This window comes from Symphalangus syndactylus, chromosome 4, assembly GCF_028878055.3.
Source record: "Symphalangus syndactylus isolate Jambi chromosome 4, NHGRI_mSymSyn1-v2.1_pri, whole genome shotgun sequence".
Taxonomy (NCBI): Eukaryota; Metazoa; Chordata; class Mammalia; order Primates; family Hylobatidae; genus Symphalangus; species Symphalangus syndactylus.
In genome coordinates, this window is record NC_072426.2 from 23,056,348 (window position 1) to 23,077,893 (window position 21,546).

General features: G+C 40.3%; 1 long non-coding RNA gene across 1 annotated transcript in view; it reads right to left on the reverse strand.

Moving 5' to 3' along the window:
- Positions 1–777: 777 nt before the first annotated feature.
- The window catches only part of LOC129480457 (uncharacterized), a 65,577-nt gene continuing 44,808 nt past the window's right edge, over positions 778–21,546 (reverse strand). The window contains exons 3-6 of the long non-coding RNA XR_008657051.2: positions 13,162–13,314; positions 6,539–6,743; positions 3,214–3,475; positions 778–893 (exon numbers count right to left, since the gene is read on the reverse strand). This is a non-coding gene — a long non-coding RNA (uncharacterized lncRNA). The remainder of the gene's footprint in view (positions 894–3,213; positions 3,476–6,538; positions 6,744–13,161; positions 13,315–21,546) is intronic.

Genomic DNA, 21,546 nt, shown 5'->3' on the forward strand with positions numbered 1-21,546 from the left:
CTACTGAAAGCATGTACTTTGAACAACGATAGAAGGCGAGAATTCTCTATAGAATAAACCTAATCAAAATGAAATATCCCTCCTGACACAAAGAAACATAAGAAATAGAATGACTCGGGACAGGGAGCAATGAATAATGAAGGCCATAAATAACATGGAAAGATGAGGACACATGAGAGAAGGTAGGAGGCATTTCTGCCAATCCTTGGGGAAGAGGGATGGAAAGTTGACATTAGAACCACATTATAGAATGCATGCAATTTGCTGGATTAACTGTATGAAATATTGCATATAGCTTATACCATCAGAGGCATGAGCTCTGCAAACCCTATTATTTTGGTTTTCAGTGGAAGATCCACAAGTGACTGCAGTCAAGGTTATAGTTCCCAAGGCAAAGAGGGGATTTAGAGTATGTATGCTCTCACGAGTAATTGGTAAAGTGATGGTCAACACAGAAGAATATTGGCACAGCTCATTCAAATAAATGTCATTATTTTGACTAATTATTTGACCATACCCAGTGGAAATAAAGATATGAAGACAAGTTGATGTGATTTGGCTCTGTGTCCCCAGCCAAATCTCATCTGGAATTTTAATCCCCACATATCAAGACAGGCACCTGGTGGGAGGTGATTGGTTCATGGGGGCAGTTTTCCCTATGCTGTTCTTGTGATAGTGAGGGAGTTCTCACAAGAGATGATGGTTTTAAGTGTGGCACTTCCTCACTATTTCACTCACTCTTTCACTCACTCTCTCCTGCCGCCATATAGGACATACCTTGCTTCTCCTTCACCTTCTGCGATGATTGTAAGTTTCCTGAGGTATCCTGAGGTATGGAACTGTGAGCCAATTTTTTTGTTGTTGTTTATAAATTACGCAGTCTCAGGTAGTATCTTTATAGCAGTGTGAGAAAACAAAGATAGGAGAAACATTTTTTAAAATTTAGCAGGATGTGAGTACTAGTAATTCATTTTTATTAATAAGTGGTGAATTGATCTGGCTTGACTTATTACATCAACAACTTGTTCTTGGTACATCCAAGTGCAGGCTTTCACAAAAATGTAAAATTAGGAGAGGGAAACAAACAAAATAAACAAGAATGTTTTCCTTTTCCCCTTATTCTTGGGAAAGCTCAAGGGAAAACATTTCATGTTACACAAATGCTATGAAGTTATAGATCTTATACAGATGGTTCTTTCTGTTGAAACTAAAGAAATTGCGTGCGGTCTTCAAAGATGCCCTCTGAAATACCTGTCTCTTTCTTGTATTTGTCTTGCATTGGGTACCCTTTTTTATCTCGCAATTTTGTCTCCATTATTTGGGGAAATTTTTCATTCTAAAGTTATAACAAACGGGCCCACAAGGCGTAGTAGCAAGTGAAAGTCTTAGAGTTTATCTTTAGTGGACACTGATGATGCCCTTAATCTGCTCTGTGCATCTGTCTTCTACTTGCTTTGCTGCTAAATGCTCCTATGTCAGAGGATTACTCTGGAGGCAGGAAAGTGACTGGCCAGTCACAGACTGACTTATGATGGAGCACAAAATGTTAGCTTCTTGGCCCCAAAGCAAAATCTAAATCTGAGGCTTCATTGCAAAATGTGCCCTTGCCTGGTTTCCTGCCTGTTTCTAGCCTGCTTCCCTACTCCTTTACTGGTTTTGCCTGAGAGCATTTCCATCTTAATCACTTGCACTCAGGTCCTTGGACCAGGATCTACTTCTGGGAGAACACTACCTAGGGCAGAGTTAGAAAACTCCAATTTGAAACCCAGTTAGACTTGCCAGCTGTGAAACCTTGAAGTCTTTCATTTAACTTCTAGACATATCAGTGTTTTCTCTGTAAAAACTTCATCTCTTTTCTTTGTTTGCAGGACCATTGTGAAGAAGAAAGGAGCTGATGTATGTGAAATACTTAGCATGGGACCTGTTGTGCAGCAGGCACTCAATAAATGTTAGTTGAATGTGAATATTTACTGGCATGTCTTGGCTTCTACTATTTAAAATCGACAGTATTATTTTTAGGGTTTTTTCTTCACTTCTCACCAGCTGGTGTGCTAGATTCATATTTATTTCTCAGAATTTGTATGTCTTTTTCATGAGTTACTCAGTTCTTGTTCCCTTGTTTTCTCGTTGTGTTTAGCAGATTTGAATAGAAGACAAGATTATAGTCGCAGTACAACAGCTTTGACCTCCACGTGGGGCTGGATTATATAAATGGTTCTTATCACTCAACTCATGTAGAACTATAAGTTAAGAAATAAACTAAAGAAATCCAAAAGTTTATTTTGCCCCAACAAAATGATGCCTATCTGCTTATGCAAAGTATAAGGAAAATTTGAACAATTTGATCTCAGAAAGTGAGGACTCAGAAAAATGAAAGTGCTGAATTTCTCTTTAATTTTCTCTAATTCATCACCTTTATAGACCCGGTCTTTAAAAATTATTTGTACAATGCAGTCACCGATACCCTGAAACTATCTCTCACCTTTGTTCTGAAGAATGGAAAAAAAAAACGCTCTCCCCTAATTCTGGGCTTAGCTTGTGTTATAAATTTGGAGCTCTGAGAGCTAAAATATACTCTGAACTTTTCTTCAGGGAAATTAAATATCCATTTTCCACTTTTTAAGGAGATGCATCTAACATAAAATATGGGTGTTTGGACAACCCTCAGTGATTTATGATCCTTTAGCAAGTTGCCCAGACTCATTTGCATAATTATCTTTCCCGTTTTCCCTGGAATAGTTGGGGAGAAAAATCAAAAGAAATAATTATTTAATATTCTCAGGTCATATAATTTGGAAGGGCTTAAGACACCCTAACAGCTTTCAAATGCCACAGTCCTTGAAATAATAATGTATTATGAGTATGGGTTTTTAGAATACATAGAGCTTGATGGCATTGATTTTTCAATTTTGTTATAAACACTCTTCCCTTTATGAATGTTATTAGCATGCATTATTTAAATGTTATTTTTATTTACCTTCAGTTGTTGACAACATAAAAAGCAAAGGTTTATGAGCATAAAATTGCATTGAAATCGTTGTACAAGCAGTAAGATATAATGTTCCCTGTTGAAAAGGTAAAAAGCATACATCTCAAAAAAATTATCACAAGGCCAACTTACAATGGCTAAGTGGTCTTGCCTTCAGTGATGAGACACAGAACAAATTATATAAAACAAGCATTTGAGGATTGGCCATTATTTTCCTGACTTACCTCAATGTTGCACACAGCACACAATTGATGGAGAGTCTGATTTGATCATTTTTCTTTACTCTTCAGGCAAATTCCCAAATATCTTTATGGGCATAAGGTAGTCTTGCATGACTAAGATCTTCCCATCCAGTCCTCATCACCTTGGTCTTTAGCCATCTTAATCTTTTCCAAATCTCTTAAGGAGGCAGGAGAGCTGAGCAATGACATAAGGGGCTTGTGACGTCGTCCAGAGTCAGGATGGACAGTGTGGAAGTAGAACGGCCTGATTTGGAGAAAACTACAGTTTCAAATCTTCAGGAAGCACTACAGAAATCTGTGGCCTCTTAGAAGAGCAATTGCATTTGCCATTTTGATGGGAATTGAGGTGAAATGATCAATATGTCAGTGGTGAGTGAAATCTGGTTATTGTCCTTCCATGTGTTTTTGTTTGTTATAGTGAGGATGGCTTTATTTGGAGAATGGGGCTAGTCTTCAGAATTCAAACAGACCAGAGAATTTCTTTAAAGATTAAATGACAAAAACATGTGAAGCTTCAGCAAAGTAATAAGTACTTTGAACTCAGCAATTATACACATTGGTGTAGCTGATTTTCCTTGCATAGCCAGCTTTATTGAATGGACTTTGCAATATTGGTATGTAAAAGGAATTGGTCATCCAGAATCAAGTCTTGAATATACAGCATTTTAACTTCTTTAGATATGTAATGAACAGCTAGCTAAACTAGGTGCTTTCACATATGTGACCTTACATGACCTTCTTAAACTTAGGAGGAGAGGATGAAGAGGATAATGTCACTGTTTACTACAGCAATTGGTAACTACTAATCGTTTTTGAGCACAGACTCTGCGATACACTAATTGCATATTTCACGGTATTTTCTCGGTGTTCCTAATACACACACATGCACACACACACACAGGCACACACCTATCCTAAGTAGGTACTATTGTTATGTCCAATTTAAGGACAAGAAAATTGAAGATCAGGTAGGTCCAGCAACTTTCCCAGGTTAACACAGCTAGTAAGTCCTAAAACAGGTAATCAAAAAGAATCTAGAGACTAATGTCTGTGCAAAGTCTATACTGCCTGCCCACTTAAATGTGGGAGGACTATCAGCCTCATCTGAAGGTGTAATTATGTTTCAGAGCTAGTCAGAACATCTATATCAGGTTTGCTTCACTATCAGGATCTCCTACCAGTAGAATATGCACTAAGCCAAAACACGTGCATGCTATATAGACGACTGGAGTGTAAGCACAGACCAGATCACATTTCACAGCACAATCTACAAACATTAGGAAGCTACAAATTCAGATCAAAAATTTGGATAGGTTTCTAAAGGTTCGATGTAAAATTGTCTGATACCATAGTAACTAGAAGACTCCAGCTATGGAAAGGAGGTGGTAGCAAACTGCTGAAGAGGAAATCACTTTCCCTGTAAAAGTGAACTGTGGACAAAGGATAGCCTAATTAGTGAAGTAAAATGGTGCTCAAAATCTCTTGTCCACTCATTATCAAAGAGCTTAGTTTCTCCTTGAAAGAAACATTTTGTCTGAAGAAGATATTAAAACGCTTATAGGATCCTCTTTCATATGCCGTTCTTTGTAGATTTTTTTAATTGCAGGGACCTTGTCAAGAATGAAGTTGACGTAGGCCGGGCGCGGTGGCTCACGCTTGTAATCCCAGCACTTTGGGAGGCCGAGGCGGGCGGATCACGAGGTCAGGAGATCGAGACCACGGTGAAACCCGTCTCTACTAAAAATATAAAAAATTAGCCGGGCGTGGTGGTGGGCGCCTGTAGTCCCAGCTACTCGGAGAGGCTGAGGCAGGAGAATGGCGTGAACCCGGGAGGCGGAGCTTGCAGTGAGCCGAGATCGCGCCACTGAACTCCAGCCTGGGCGACAGAGCAAGACTCTGTCTCAAAAAAAAAAAAAAAAAAAAATGAAGTTGACGTAATTTCTATTATGAAGGTCTTGAGTTATACCACCAATATTTCCACACTCTTCTGGTGGTACATGATCAATAAAATGAGAATCACTGGGTTAAAGAAATAGCACTCAGAGTCAGGAAATCTGGGCCTCATTCTAGCTCTTGTACAAGCTAGCTTCCTGGTCTTGAGGAAAACTCTTTCCCTCTCTGCTCATTAATTTTGTCATTTTTCAAGGAAATACTTGGGTAACTTATATGACCTCCAATATCCTTTCCAGTTTTAAATACTCCTGTGGATCTTTGGGATATCTGTACTAGAAATGTGCCCATCAAAGTAAAAGCTCTTTGAAAGGTCCAAATTGGTATTTCATAGGTGTTAAAACTTGCAACTATGGCCAGTGGAGACATAACTGCTCTGTGATGGACTGAATGTTTATGTCTCCTCCAAATTCAGATACTGAAATCTTAACTCCCAATTGATAGAATTAGAAGGCAGAGACTTGAAGAAGTAATTAGGTCATGGAGGTGGAGCCATCATGACTGGGACTAGTGCTCTTGGGAAAGGAACCCCAGAAAGCTCTCTTTCCTCTTTCTACCATGTGAGAATACACTGAGATGTCCATCCGTAACCTGGAAAATTGCCCTCACCAGTGCCCAACCATGCTGGCATCCATTTATGGGAAGAAATAAAGTCATGAGAATGCGTCTGCACTCAAGGTCCTGGCGTTTGGGGAATCTGAAGTGGAATTCCAGGGAACCATAGGAAGCTCCTGTCTGGACCTCCAGTGGCTAGCCCTACCTTGAAGGTGAGCTCGCATTTCCTAGCTAGCCCTGAGAGGCAAACCACCCAATAAAAAACAGGAGCTAAATGAATGCCCAGCCTACAGAACTGTGAAGAACAAACTTTTGTTATTTATAAGCCACCCAGTCTATGGTACTTTGTTATAGCAGCCTGAACTAGGACATGATCCTTCCTTCTATAGAGAAAACTGCAGTAGTTTATCAAGATTGAGTCTTTGATGTAGAACTGGCATATTCCAGCAACTGAAACTACAAGCAGAGGTGGAAGAGTATGTTGTGGTCCATTTTTTGTTATTATAACAGAATGCCACAGACTGGGTAATTTATAAACAATAGAAGTGAGACAGCCAGGTGAGAAGGGCTCCCTGGCAGAACCTCTTACCAACCTGCTCACTGGGAAGAAGTCACACTGGGGTGGAGCCACAGAAGTTCGCACCCTTTGCAGTGGGGAGGAGCCTGGCCCCTCCCCTTCTTGAGTGGAACCTGGGATTCAAACTGCAAGGCAGGAAGCACACTAGCAGGGAGTCTGGCTTTGCAGAGGGTCCCTGTTTCCCCATTTTTCCCTTTTCACCCAATAAAACCCTGCTCTACTCACCCTTCAAATTGTCTGTGAGCCTAAATTTTCATGGCTTTGTGGCAAGGGCCCCCATCTTTAGCTGAACTAAGGAAAAGTCCTGGAACAGAAGTTTATTTGGCTCACTGTTCTAGAGGCTAGGAAGTCCAAGAGTTAGGGTCCACATCTGGTGAGGGCCTTCTGGTTGTGTCATAACATGGTGGAAGGCATCACATGGTGAGAAAGCCTGCAAGAGAGAGGGATGGGAAAGGAGCCATACTTATTTTTTTATTGGGAACCCACTCCCTCAAAACTAACCCACTTCTGCGACAATAACATTAATTTATTCATGAGGGCAGAGCCCTCATCATCTAATCACCTCTTAAAAGGTCTCACTTCTTGGCCTTGTGGAGTGGCCCACGCCTGTAATCCCAACACTTTGGGAGGCCGAGGTAGGTGGATCACGAGGTCAAGATTTTGAGACCAGCTCTGGCCAACATGGCGAAACTGGGTCTCTACTAAAAATACAAAAATTAGCCTGGTGTGATGGTGCATGTCTGTAATCCCAGCTACTCGGGAGGCTGAGGCAGGAGAATTGCTTGAACCTGGGAGGCAGAGGTTGCAGTGAGCTGAGATCGTGCCATTGCACTACAGCCTGGGCAACAAGAGAAAGACTCTATCTCAAAAAGGAAAAAAATAAAAAGGTCTCACTTCTCAACACTTCCGTTGGGGGATGAAGTTTTCAACACATAATCTTTAGGGGACATTCAAGCTTTAGAAGGGCAGAAATCAAGTTGAGGTTGAGGAAGAAAAGGTGAAGAAAGAAGAAGGACTAAGTGGGAATAAAAGATGGTGGGTAATTGGAAGGAAAGGAAGGAGAAGAGGAAAATAAAGGGGGTAGCAGAAGGAGGGGAAGAAAGAAAGGGAAGAAAAAGAGAAACAAGAAGAATAGGAGGATGAAAAGTGAAGAAAATGAGAGAAGAAAAGAGGAGTGGGGAAAGATAGAGAAATTGAAAGAAAAAGCAGGTAAAGGAGGGGAAGAAATAAAGTCAGGAGAATGCGTCTGCACTCAAGGTCCTGCCCTTTGGGGAATCTGAAATGGAATTCCAGGGAACCATAGGAAGTTCCTATCTGGACCTCCAGTGGCTAGCCCTACCTTGAAGGTGAGCTCACATTTCCTAGCCAGCCCTGAGAGGCAAATCACCCAACACACAACAGGTGCTAAATGAATGCTCATTGAATGCAATAAAACATATGTGTGAGAGAAATAAATTATACAGATTCACTGTAGACTAACATTCAACAAATATTCATGATAATTTCTTGCATGCCAGATACTGTTCTAGGGGTTGTCACACACTCTATCTCATTTAAGCAGAGGTTTCTACTCACTTCACCCCATATACTTTGGGAGAAATGGTCAGAAGGAAGGATTCCCCACTGTCTTCCCCTCATTCTCTGGCTGGTGGCTATCTCCCAAATTGATTGACACAGGGACCTACTTTAATCTAGAAATTTTTACAACTCATGGATTCTAAATTCTATGCACATCCTCTGTTATTTAAGGTAAATTAAGTTGCTGTAACAGATGACACAATGTAAGTGTATTTCTTCTTCATGCAACAGTCCAGGACTAGCATTGGGTGGGAACCTTCCATTCATGTGATTCATGAGCATTGACTCATATCATTTTGCAGCTCTACCATCTTCAGCACAATGTTACCAAGCACATTACCGAAGGGGAAAGGGAAGGTGGAAAAGACACACCTGCTTCTTAGCAACAACGGTCTAGAAACTTGTGGATATCTTTGCAAATATCTTTCCTGCTCATATTTCACTGGCAAAAACAAGTCGCATGTCCATACATAAAGCTGGTAGAAGGGTTAGATGTGAGACTTATTGGTGAGAAATGGCTATCAGTCCCATCCTAATAATTACTCTGCTCTGTGTGGGCATGAATCTTGGCAGAGAGCTGGCCACCTCTTCCACACACCCTCTTCAGTAGGGAAAGGCAATGATTCTTAATCTGGGGTTCAGGTGCTACCAAAACATAAACATGGAAAGCTAATTTTACTTGAGGTATTATTTTCTATGAAAAGAAAGATATATTCTATATTATAGTGTATAATTTGCATACATTTTTAAACTGAAACATGAGATTCCAAGAAAATAATATTTCAATTATCACTCAAACACACACATACACAAACACACACAGGCACACACATATTCACACAGAGTATCAATCATCCTGTGCTACAAGTGGAAAGTTTTGAGGAATTTTTAAATAATTGTTAAAAAACATAGGTCTTAAACCTTAGCAGTCTTTCCTTTTCTCCTTTTAAGTATTTGTTTACTTTCTTTAATAATATAATTTTGCAACAGATTTTAGAACTGAAAGATTCCCCGACACCTTTTCTCTTCCCCTATCAAAGAGATAGCTCAAACTTTAGAGACCATAGTAGAAGTTCATTGCTTTATTTGCCCCAACTTAGGTGAATTACTGAAAGAAGACATAGGAACAAGCTTCATTGAAGTTCTTTCTCCATTGCCAGAGGTTCCTTTTATATGGAAGGTGATTCTTTTCTCCTCATCTAAAAGTGGACAAATGTCATAGAGAGAGGAATAAATTAGCAACACAAAATCTCATGGTGTTGCGTGAAATTAATTTTTAGTCCAGATTAATGTCCAATGCAGAGGTAGAAGAGGAAATGAAAGTTGATGGGGGTAGATAAAATAGAAAAGAATAAGACTTCGGAGGTGACAAGGATGAAGCTTGGGGTGGCCCCCGTGTGGAGGATAGGCAACTTCTCTGGCAGAGGTCACACAGACAGATGGGGACCGAGGACCCCACTGGGCCTCCTTTTCCTTCTCACCAGCTGCGTACAAGTGTGGTATTGCAGCCTCTAGCCTCAAGAGAGTATGTTGAGTTCCTGCCTCACAAGTGAATTTACTCACCTGTAAAACTTAGACTGGGCAACACCAGCCCTGAAAACAAAATTTTCTCAAGATAGAAAAATATTTTTCAAAGCTGGCCTAATTCATCTTTCCATATCATAAGAGAAGGCGTTTGTAATAATCTGTAGTATAAAGCAGCGATACAGTGTGAAAACGCTCCCACCTTACAGAAAACATACAAAAAGCTTTCTAGTTCTATAGCCTGGGAAGCCTGCTCACAAATGGCACATTAATCTTGAATTGGTTGTTGGCTTGGATTATATGTTTACTTTTGTGAAATGTCATTTTCCCCAGGCACCAGATAACTTATCAGTTCCAAAACTGCAACTGTGCCCATACTGATAGTGCATGGCAGGAGAATTTTGAGTTACCACATCCATAAAATTGCCACAATTCTTTCATATTACTCCGGGGCTTAATTTTACTCAAGTAGATTATCAATCATTAATCTTCTTGCTCTAGGAGTGTACTATATTGTGATTCAAATGTTATAGTGAGCCTTTTCTAAGGAGAAAACTGCTTCTCTTTACATATTTCAACCTTATCATCGTGTCTGAAGGGTAATTTAGTTTCCTGCCTGTCTAAAGTGATCCATCAGATTATGAACTGTTGACATTCTGTGCTGTCAAGTTATGCAAACCAAGCTAAGAATGAGGTCAGCTTACCAAAGTGGAAGCGTCAATTGACTGCTTGACAATTCTCAATAAGCCCCCAAATGATCAATGTACTTTCCCACTGAGACAATCTATAAAAATATCTTGCCAGTTGTATGGATCTGTTGTGGCCATACAGGCATGCGGGTAGGATGGAGAGCGTTAATTTTGCGCTTGAAATCCTCACAGTCTACTGTACAGATTGTAGGCAACCATCCAGGATCCTACAAGCAACTGTGCGCCTAAATTCCCATAAGATCTATAAGCCTACCAAAGATGGTTTTTCCAAAGTTGTCTCTGATACTTTTCTATTGCCACTTTGTCCTTGTGTCCCCCAACATTCTTGACTAAGAAAATAAGTACTTATGGCTGAAGCAATAAGGACATGTAGCCTCATAACAACACAGAAAAGAAGTCAGAGACAGATAAGAGAATATTTTAGATCTGCCCAATAAGAATGTCCTATGCAAATTCTCTAACCTTCAAATTTCAGGATGAAGAGGGACTTCAAGAGTCATATGATCTGCCTGGAAAACAATACTCAAATCTCCTCAGTAATTCCAGCTTACTAGGTGTGCCTGGCCTTGGATCACTCAAGAGCTCACTTTCACCAAAGACATTCCATTCTTGAGTCTTTTCTTGCTGTTAGGAGACAATTTTTCATGGAACCCAGGTGTTCTAGGCATCACCAGCCTCTTGAGAGTGCAACAGCCATCATATCAATTTAAAAAACTGTTCTGAGGACTCTCCATTGCTCTTTAGTTAGAAATACTTCAACCCAGAGAGGAAGGGTGACCTTCCCAAATATTTCTGAGAATCCTCCAAAATACTTGCACCTATAATCCACATGTTTCTTAGGTCCCAGGAACTATGGGTCCTAGATAAGGCCATTTTTCCTTTAGACATCCTCAGGTCAGCGGGTTGAAGAGCCAATGATGTTACACTTATACACCAAACGACTACAGAACCATCCTGCACATCACTACACTCTCATTCTCTGTGTCTGGCAACAAGAAGCATGACTTTGTGTCTCAGGAGTACCTCTTTCAGAGGAAGTTCCCCTTGCAAAACCATTGAGATCTAGTGACACAGTTCTTTATTTATTTTATCCCACAGCTCTTTCCTGTCCATGACCTGCAAGTACCCCAAGGACTGGAGGGCTGAATGTGGTTTTGAAGAACATCAGGCACTATAAAAAACCAACAAGAACTTGTTTCTAGCATAACTACAAGGGGCATCCATGCAGACTGTGGAAGGGCTGTTGATGGACGCCAGGGAATGGAATGCCTGTGTAGCACATGTTACATCGCCCTGTTACTTATCCAGGATGTGTCAGGAAAATGTTTGCACAAAGTTGCATAGTGTGAAAGCTGAAGCTGCTGATTGGCAAAGAAGCTGAGTCACTGAAGAAGGATAATCCTAGGCAGTACAGAATGAGCTCAGCTGAGGTTGTGCAATGGGCTGTGAATGACGATGAAGTTTTGGATCACCTCTGGTTCTGAGACAGTCTGTTCTTGGTGTTCAGTTGGACAAAACCCAAACTCTTTTCCTCCAGTTAGCTCACATCACAAAGGGACAGTGTGGGCCTGGAGAAGCTAACTCTGAGAGGCTTCCTTCCAAGGAGAGGCAGACAACTTATGGTGGTAGTGGGTCCCTCAAAGAGATCACAAGAGACTTCCCCAGTAACTTTCTTCCTAAGCATATTTGAAACTACTTGCATTTGTAAGAGCAACTACCACAGATTTTTGTTGTTCCGTGTGTGGTAAGTACATTTCACCCTGTACCTGTAACCAGAGCACTTTCAGATTCTAGGCCTTGAAGCTCATTTTGCCCATACTGATGGGTGCCTCTGTGTGTGTGGGTGTGCGTGTGTGTGCCCGTGTGTGTGTTTTCTGCTCAGTTTTCCTTCTAGTAAAGAATTTCAAGACCCTTCCACATTCTGACCTCTCTGCAAACCTTTCTCTGTTTTAGCCAATTTCTCATTCTGACTTTTTAAGAATCTCTGTGTGACTATTTAAGAGAATATGAATTAGGCAAGTGAAGTTTTCTTCTTGCTTTTAAGATTCCCTTATTTTAATACCTAATCAGTCAATAAGTGTTTATCTGGCACTGACTTGCTTATGATAAACTTTATAGGCAACACGAAGAAATATAGATATGGTTCCTGCACTTAAGAAACCTACATGCTACTTACAATAAATGTTTAGAACCAATATAAGGAAATACATGGTAAGATGTCTAGGACTTCTTAGAAATGATGCCTCAGAAAAGATTGGGCACTTTCAGGGTGGTATGCTGCAGACAAAAAAGATACTTGCACACGTATGTTTATAGTAGCACAATTTGCAATTGCAGAAATACAGAACCAGCCCAAATGCCCATCAGTCAACAAGTGGATTAAAAAAACTGTGATTTTATTTATATATATATATATATATATATATATATATATATATATGCGCCATGGAATACTACTCAACCATAAAAAGGAATGAAATAATGGCATTTGCAGCAACTTGGATGGGGTTGGACACTATTATGCTAAGTGAAGTAACTCAGGAATGGAAACCTAAACATCATATGTTCTCACTCATAAGTGGGAACTAAGCTATGAGGATGCAAAGATGTAAGAAGGATACAGTGAACTTAGAGGACTCAGGGGTTGTGCAGGGGAGGATGGAAGGGGAGTGGGGGATAAAATACTACAAACTGGGTACAGTGTACACTGCTCAGGTGATGGATGCACCAAAATATCAGAAATTACCACTAAAGAACTTATTTATGTAACCAAACACCACCTGCTCACCAAAAACCTATGGGAAAAAAAAAGAAATGATGCCTCAAACAGGGTTTCAAAAAAGGTGGAGTTTACCATGGTCTTTTGGAGCCATGAAAAACATTTCAAAAAAGAAGTAGGACTTGAGTTCAAACATAAAAGTTGGCTGTGAGTTTGACCAATCATGTAGAGCAATACAACTTGAAGAACCAATTAATTTTGGAAATTGGGGAACTTAAGATGTTATCCAAGTCAATCATGTGTAAGGCAATGATTACCTGATCCAGCATGGTGGCAAAAGGCAGAGTGGATGAACAGATCCTGGGTCTGTTCCCCTCAGACCCACACCTTGCCCTTCCTCCATCCTGCTCTCTCACTTTGTTTCACAGGCTCTTGTGTCATTGGCTTCGGGCTGTTTGACTGGCAGAAGACTTGGCAGGTGATTGGAAGGTAAGAGAAAGAAAGAACTCATTATTTTTCCTCAGCTTTATGTCTTTGGCATTGTCAGAAATAGCTTTGTTCATTCCAGAGCTCTATCTCCTGACAAGTAGGCCTTCTTTGAGTTCTGCTTTCTAACTGGTGGCTCCAATCCCTGGGCTAAAGTAACCCCAACTCCTTCCTCTGTCCCCAGCCCAACCTTGAGTATGGTTGGTAGAAGCTTCTTGTTGTTGCTAATCTCTAAGTGGTCTTACTGGTCCCTATGTAACTTCACAGCTTAATCACTGGTGATATCAATTCACTCTGTTAAATTTTAAACATTTACATTATTTTCTTTTCTGGTTGGATCCAATCTTACGTAGATCATCCAAGATTATTCTCAACAGACAGATAGAAAAATTCATGAGGAAGAGTTAATAGAACTTGCTATTTGATTTTACATAGCAGTTGAAGACAATAACTAATAATATATGACTCCTTATCTTTGTAATCAGTTTATCAGTGCCAGAAAACTAATTCAGAAGATAGAGCAGTAAATGAGAAATGAATACTGCTGTATGCTTTTCACCAAGAAAGTGGTGTGGTATTGGGCAAGTCACTATCATAGGTCATCCAACCAAATCTTCAAGCAGATGGATTTTTTGGAACATCATAGTTGATGAGACTATAAATGATTTAAGTAATGTAACAAAAATATCTGGATTTCAAAGATTAAGACTAACAAAACCAAAAGAATGAGAATGAAGAGATAGGGAATAAGAAACAAGGGAGAAAAAGAAGAAACTTGGAAGTGCTGAAAATGGTTATATCTAGACCAGAGGTTGCCCAACCATGGCCAGCAGGCCAAACATGATGGATATTTGATTCTGTTAATAAAGTTTAATTGGCACAAAGCCACATTCATTTGCGTATGCATTGTCTATGCCTGTTTTTGAGCTATAGTAACCAGATCTCATAAGAACTCACTCACTGTCACAAGAACAGTACCCAGGGGATGGTACTAAATCATTCCTGAGAAGTCTGCTCCCATGATCCAGTGGGCTCCCACCAGTCCCCACCTCCATCACTGGGGATTACATTTCAACCTGAAATTTGGACAGGGACACATATCCAAATTATGTCACTTATGACGGTTTTTTTTTTTTTCTTTTCTTTTCTTTTTATTTATTTATTTTTGAAACTGAGTCTCATTCACTCTGCCTTCCAAAGTGCTTGGATTATAGGCGTGAGCCAGTGCTCCTGGTGACTTATCACAGTCTTGAAGCCCTTGACTACATCTTTCAGATCCTCACAGCTGGCCATGGGCTGATATTCAGATCTCAGCACAGATGTCATCTACTCAAAGAAACCATCCCTAATAATCCCAGCTAAAGTACCATCCTCCCTACTCATTCTGCATTAATTCGACCTGCTTTATTTTCTTCATTGCTCTCTTGGCTATCTAAAATTATCTTGTTTATTTGTGTACTTCTCTCACCAAAACAGAGACCTTGTCTCTCACGTTTATGATTGCAATCTCAATGTCTAAAACAATTCCTAGCCCTCAAGTTCTCTACATGAGTTTGTTAAATAAATGAATTAGTGATTGAGTGACTAATAATTTATTTGAATATTGCTTCAGTCAGATTCATACTCTTGGAGGCCAAAGATCATACAATTATTATATCCTTAGCACATTATATCATAAAAGATGGTATTTCATTCTAGAAATATGCAAACTATAATTGAATTAGCTTAAACACTAAGGCATTCTTATGAGATGACAGATATTGATAATACTGAGCTTTACAGGTTTTGAACATTTCAGGTGATGGTTATGGTTCCAACTTGCCGAAATGGATAATTATTTTTGCCTTCAGACTACAATAAACATTTACAAATATCCAGTTTATTTATACTACTATACATTCATCCATAGGTAAAACCTACAAATTCACTCAATTGGTAAGAAAAAAGATTGCAAACCTAGCATCTTCAAAAGTGGTGCATTTCAGAACTAGTCATGGAGTTAGACGTCTGACACTATTGCAATGAAGCAAAATAAGAAAAGGGTCTATTTATATTTTAGTTCTTTCTTTGATGACATTAATCATATGTGCTTTTGTTAGTTCAAGCTTGGTTCGAGATGAATAGGGAATAGAGTAGACCTCTGAATGTCATAGTCTTTTACTTTTAAGGTAATTTACCTACCAAAGAAAGAGAAAAATCAGTATTTGCAGGTGCAAATTCATTCAAAGTCAAGTCAGCTAGCCAAAATCTAAGTTGTTATAAGTAGAGATGCTATGCTTGAAGTTCAGACCCTAGCTATTGAAACAAACTACTAATGAAGGAAGAACTTGATTCTAATTCTGTAAGAGAAGGGACCTTAGAAAAAGCCTGTATTACATCCCACACATACATTTGTCCAGATCTGAGGCAGTTATGTGCCAGCACTTGCAGTTCGAGAGTGGGTAAATGTGTCATCTGGGGAGGCAGCTGGCAGGCGTGGTAGGGCACAGTCATTTTGCAGGTCATGGCATTCCAGCATCTGCTCCTTAGCTTTGCAGATCCAGAGAATAGAATGTGTCAGTGTACTTGTAGTTGATTAATCCCTGGGAACTTACAAGAGACCAATGTACAAAGCAGAGTGCCAATTTTGCAATTTACTCTAAGAAATGTAATTGCCAAGTGGTCCAGAATGTTTATGTCAGCAGGAGAACGCAGCCTTGCAATGACATGAAAGGGTAGATCATAATCAGGAGTTTGCCAAGTGAGCCCAGACTGGGAGCAGGAGGAGGAAGCTGGATGACCTTAATCACCAGTGCCATTAGGCCTGACACATCCATTTTCAAATTGACATTTACTTGCCAAGAAAGCAGGACACTTGGATTCGCCAGCCGGTGCTGGAAACACACTGACAGTTCTTGCTCACTGGCCTTACTTTTTGCAGATTCCTTGCCAGACACCCATGCATCCTCTCTTCACCTACATTAATACCATTGAATAGAATATGTGTTTCTTTTACAGTCAATGAGGCCACATTATTAAGAGTAATGAGCTAATATTTATTGGGTGGAAATAAGTGCTAGATGTATGCTAACCACTCTATGGGCAATTTTGTTATAATACTTGTTTTGAAAACAGAAACTTGTTCCAGAACGAAATGATATATTAGGGAACAACTTGAATATAATGTGAATTTTGTTTGCTTATGCACAACTTTTTTCCTCAAGAAACACCAATCGAATACAGAAAACGGCACTCAGATGAAGCAAACTGCTTAGGAATACACAAAATATATGCAAGAACACACTTTGAACATCTACCAGCTGCCTCAGTTCACCACATATGTGATGAGTCACCCAGTGTTAAAACTTTTAAGCCAATTTCAGATAGCACTCCATCTATCATGCCACAATAACTCACAAGCTGCAACCCTATTGACACCTAGTTGCACAGGCAAACTTTGGATCTTCTTTAAAGTAAAGGGCCGTATTTATTGTACTATGTATGTATTGCCTAACCATTTAACACACATAAAACAGCACCACCATTTCATTGAAGTCTTATCATCTCTTTGCATGTGTCACCGATGTTTTAGTGCTGTGCCTCTAATCCCACTTTTCTCATAAGCCTGTGGTTTCTTGTGTGATTTTGCATAGCATGGTGATTTTTAGGAAGGCATATGCTGTGTTCTAGCAGAAATGACTGTACCTTATTGTCTAGTATAATTCTTACAAAAACTGTCATTTTTCATGTGAGGAAAATGAGATTCAAAGAGTTTGAGTAATTTACCCAAGAACAACATCTGGTAAGTGGTTAAGCAAAGATTCAAGCTAGCCGCTGCGACATATTACGAAAACCTTAGGTCCCTCATTTGATATAGGAACCAGCTTGTGTTTTGAGGTGGATTTCACCAAGACCTAACAATAGCTCTCATGTACTCAGAGGCAATGTAGTGAGGTAGTTAAAAGTATGCCTTCTGGAGCCCTGGTACCTGGGTTCAGATCCTGGCTCTGCTGTCTGTGACCTGTGTGACAATGGGCAAGTTACCTAACGTGGCCTATTGTTGCAAAATGGCCCCAAGAATCTCCTTCGTTATAACCCTGCCTTTTGCAATATGATTTGCTATAAAGAGACAGATTTTATTTCCTCATGCCTTGAATCTGGGCTGGCTTTGTGACCTGTTGTGATGAACAAAGTATGGCAGAACCAAAAGTGATCCACCCCCAAGGTTAGGCCTCAGGAGCCCTGAAATGCTTCACTTCTTCTCCTGGAATGCTGCCACCACCATGAGGACAAGGCCAGATTAGTCTGCAAAGGAATTAAAGATCACATGGCCCACTCACCCCTTCCCAGATGAGGAGTCAATGACCAGGAATGTGAATGAGGCCGTTGCAGACTCCCCAGCCCCCAGTGAGCCAATTGCTAATTGCAGACACATAAGTGGCACCAACCAAGATCAGCCAAACCAGGCCCAGATTAACAGAATTATTATTTTACATTGCTAGATCTGGGAATTATTTGTTGCATGGAGAAAAGGCCAGGTGATACATTTAACTTCTCTGTACATCAACTATTCAAACTGTGCAATGGAAAAAGTAACAGAGTTGTGAGGAGCAAATGAGTTAAATATATGAAATACTTAAAATAATACCTTAAATGTTAAGCTCTGCCCTGATTGTCTGGTTCTCTATGAACAAAAATGGTGGATAAAACAATAATAATTTATTATTATTATTTCTCAAGATTCTGAGGGTTGGCAGGGCTCAGTTAGGTAGTTTATGCTTGGGATCTCATACAGTTGCAGGCAGACAATGGCTAGGGCTGGGATCTTCTTCAGGGTTTATTTACTCATATGGTACCTGGAAAAGAAGACTCAAAAGTTGGAGGCTGGCAGCTGGACCAACTGGAACTCAGACATGTCTCTCTCTCCCTCTCTCTCTCTCTCTCTCTCTCTCTCCCCCCACCCCCCGTCTCTCCCCCCACTCCTTCTCTATAAAAGGTAATTTGAGTTACTATATTCCTTATTTGCCAGCTGAGGGTTCTCAAAGTGTGTTTCCCACGAGAAACAAGCATAAGCTGGGTAGGCTTTTAGATTCTAGACTCAAAAGCCATGTAGTGTCACTTTGACACACTCTGTTCACCAAGGCAGTCACGAGGTCAGGGCAAAGTGTGAAGGGAAGGGATGTCCACTCCATGTCTTCATGGGAACTGTGTTAGAGAATTTATAGATGTGTTTTAATACCACCATGATATCTCTATACATGCATCCATAATTACATCATTCTCACAGCAACCCAACAAGGTTAGTTACAATAGTATGTCCATTTTCAAAATAAGGAAACCTTGCCTGGGAGAGAATAAATAATTTGCCAATTATCAGAAAACTGATAATTCTCGGAGCCTTCACTCCACCGAGGATGTTCTGAGTCAAAAGTCTATAATTCCAACTTGTATGGGATACTACTAATCTTACACTTTACTTGTAGGTGTCACCACCAACACACCTAGAGAGCAAAATAACCTCTGAATTGGGAGATACTCAATTATCACTCCCACATGTGACACTGGATGCACTCACATACACACAGATAACTGATTAACCCTGTTGTTCTGAACCCTTGTTGCAAGCCTGAATTGCACTGTTATAAAAATTATTAGTTTATTGGAAAGATGAAGAAGAATGCGGTGAGGAATAAAAATTGAGAGTTCTCTCTACCACAGAGGCTCACGTAGCTCTTGACTACATGGTCTAATCCTTTTCAGACTCCCTCAACTTATTCTTATTATACCTTCTGAGTGTGGTAAAGTGTGGAGAAAGATCTGCAAAATTATCGGTTCACTCCAGATGGAGAGATGAAGAATTTAAAGGCAAAGAAAATGTAAAAGGCAGGGCAAAGGTTAAAAGAGGCAGCCTGGTGTAGGTAAAATGATCATAATCTTTTGCATCTATATAATACATAATGGTTTAAAAATGAGGTGTACATGCATTATTTTACCTAATCTTAACAGCAAAAAAAAAAAGAGGAGGGGGTATTTTATTCAACATTTGTGAATGGAAGAGAGAAAAATCTCTTTCCCATAGGCACACAAATAGGAACCATAGAACTGGGTCTGCAACTTGGCCATTGAGTCCAAGCCCTGAGCCCTGTCCTCCACGTGCAGGATGGGGTGGGGTATCTCAATCTAGTTTTGTTGGATATACTGTTTGACTTGTTTATGGCTCAGTTTCCACATACTCTGAAGGGGTTGTTTTAAACGACTTTTAAGGTCCTTTCTCTGTCTGATGTTACATAATATATGTATTAGTCTGTTTTCAAGCTGCTGATAAAGACATATCTGAGAGTGGGCAATTTACAAAAGAAAGAAGTTTATTGGACTTACAGTTCCACATGGCTGGGGAGGCCTCATAATCATGGTGGAAGGTGAAAGTTATGTCTCACATGGCAACAGACTAGAGAAGAGAGCTTGTGCAAGGAAATTCCCTTTATATAATCATCAGATCTTATGAGACTTATTCACTATCACAAGAACAGCACAAGAAAGACCTGTCCCCCGGCACAGACAACCAAAAACTCAGCGAGAACCTCCACAGCCTTAAATGTCCCTGTCTGACTGACAGCTTTGAAGAGAGTAGTGGTTCTCCCAGCACGCAGCTGGAGATCTGAGAACAGACAGACTGCCTCCTAAAGTGGGTCCCTCACCCCTGAGCAGCCTAACTGGGAGGCACCCCCCCAGTTGGGACAGACTGACACCTCATTCAACCGGGTACTCCTCTGAGACAAAACTTTCAGAGGAACTATCAGACAGCTGAATTTGTGGTCTCACGAAAATCCGCTGTTCTGCAGCCACCGGTGCTGACACCCAGCCAAACAGGGTCTGGAGTGGACCTCTAGTAAACTCCAACAGACCTGCAGCTGAGGGTCTTGTCTGGTAGAAGGAAAATTAACAAACAGAAAGGACATCCACACCAAAAACCCATCTGTACATCACCATCATCGAAGACAAAAAGTAGACAAAACCACAAAGATGGGGAAAAAACAGACCAAAAAAACTGGAAACTCTAAAAAACAGAGCACCTCTCCTCCTCCAAAGGAACGCAGTTCCTCACCAGCAACGGAACAAAGCTGGATGGAGGATGACTTTGATGAATTGAGAGAAGAAGGCTTCAGATGATCAAACTACTCTGAGCTACGAGAGGAAATTCAAAACAATAGCAAAGAAGTTAAAAACTTTGAAAAAAAATTAGAAGAATGGATAACTAGAATAACCAATGGAGAGAAGGGCTTAAAGGAGATGATGGAGCTGAAAGCCAAGTTTCGAGAACTACGTGAAGAATGCAGAAGCCTCAGTAGCAGATGCGATCAACTGGAAGAAAGGGTATCGCTGATAGAAGATGAAATGAATGAAATGAAGAGAGAAGGGAAGTTTAGAGAAAAAAGAATAAAAAGAAATGAACAAAGCCTCCAAGAAATTTGGGACTATGTGAAAAGACCAAACCTACGTCTGATTGGTGTACCTGAAAATGATGGGGAGAATGGAACCAAGTTGGAAACCACTCTGCAAGATATTATCCAGGAGAACTTCCCCAATCTAGCAAGGCAGGCCAACATTCAGATTCAGGAAATACAGAGAACGCCACAAAGATACTCCTCGAGAAGGGCAACTCCAAGACACATAATTGTCAGATTCACCAAAGTTGAAATGAAGGAAAAAATGTTAAGGGCAGCCAGAGAGAAAGGTCGGGTTACCCACAAAGGGAAGCCCATCAGACTAACAGCTGATCTCTCAGCAGAAACTCTACAAGCCAGAAGAGAGTGGGGGCCGATATTCAACATTCTTAAAGAAAAGAATTTTCAACCCAGAATTTCCTATCCCGCCAAACTAAGCTTCATAAGTGAAGGAGAAATAAAATACTTTACAGACAAGCAAACGCTGAGTGATTTTGTCACCACCAGGCCTGCCCTAAAAGAGCTCCTGAAGGAAGCACTAAACATGGAAAGGAACAACCGGTACCAGCCCCTGCAAAAACACGCCAAATTGTAAAGACCATCGAGGCTAGGAAGAAACTATAGCAACTAACGAGCAAAATAACCAACTAACATCATAATGACAGGATCAGATTCACACATAACAATATTCACGTTAAATGTAAATGGGCTAAATGCTCCAATCAAAAGACACAGACTGGCAAACTGGATAAGGAGTCAGGACCCATCAGTGTGCTGTATTCAGGAAACCCA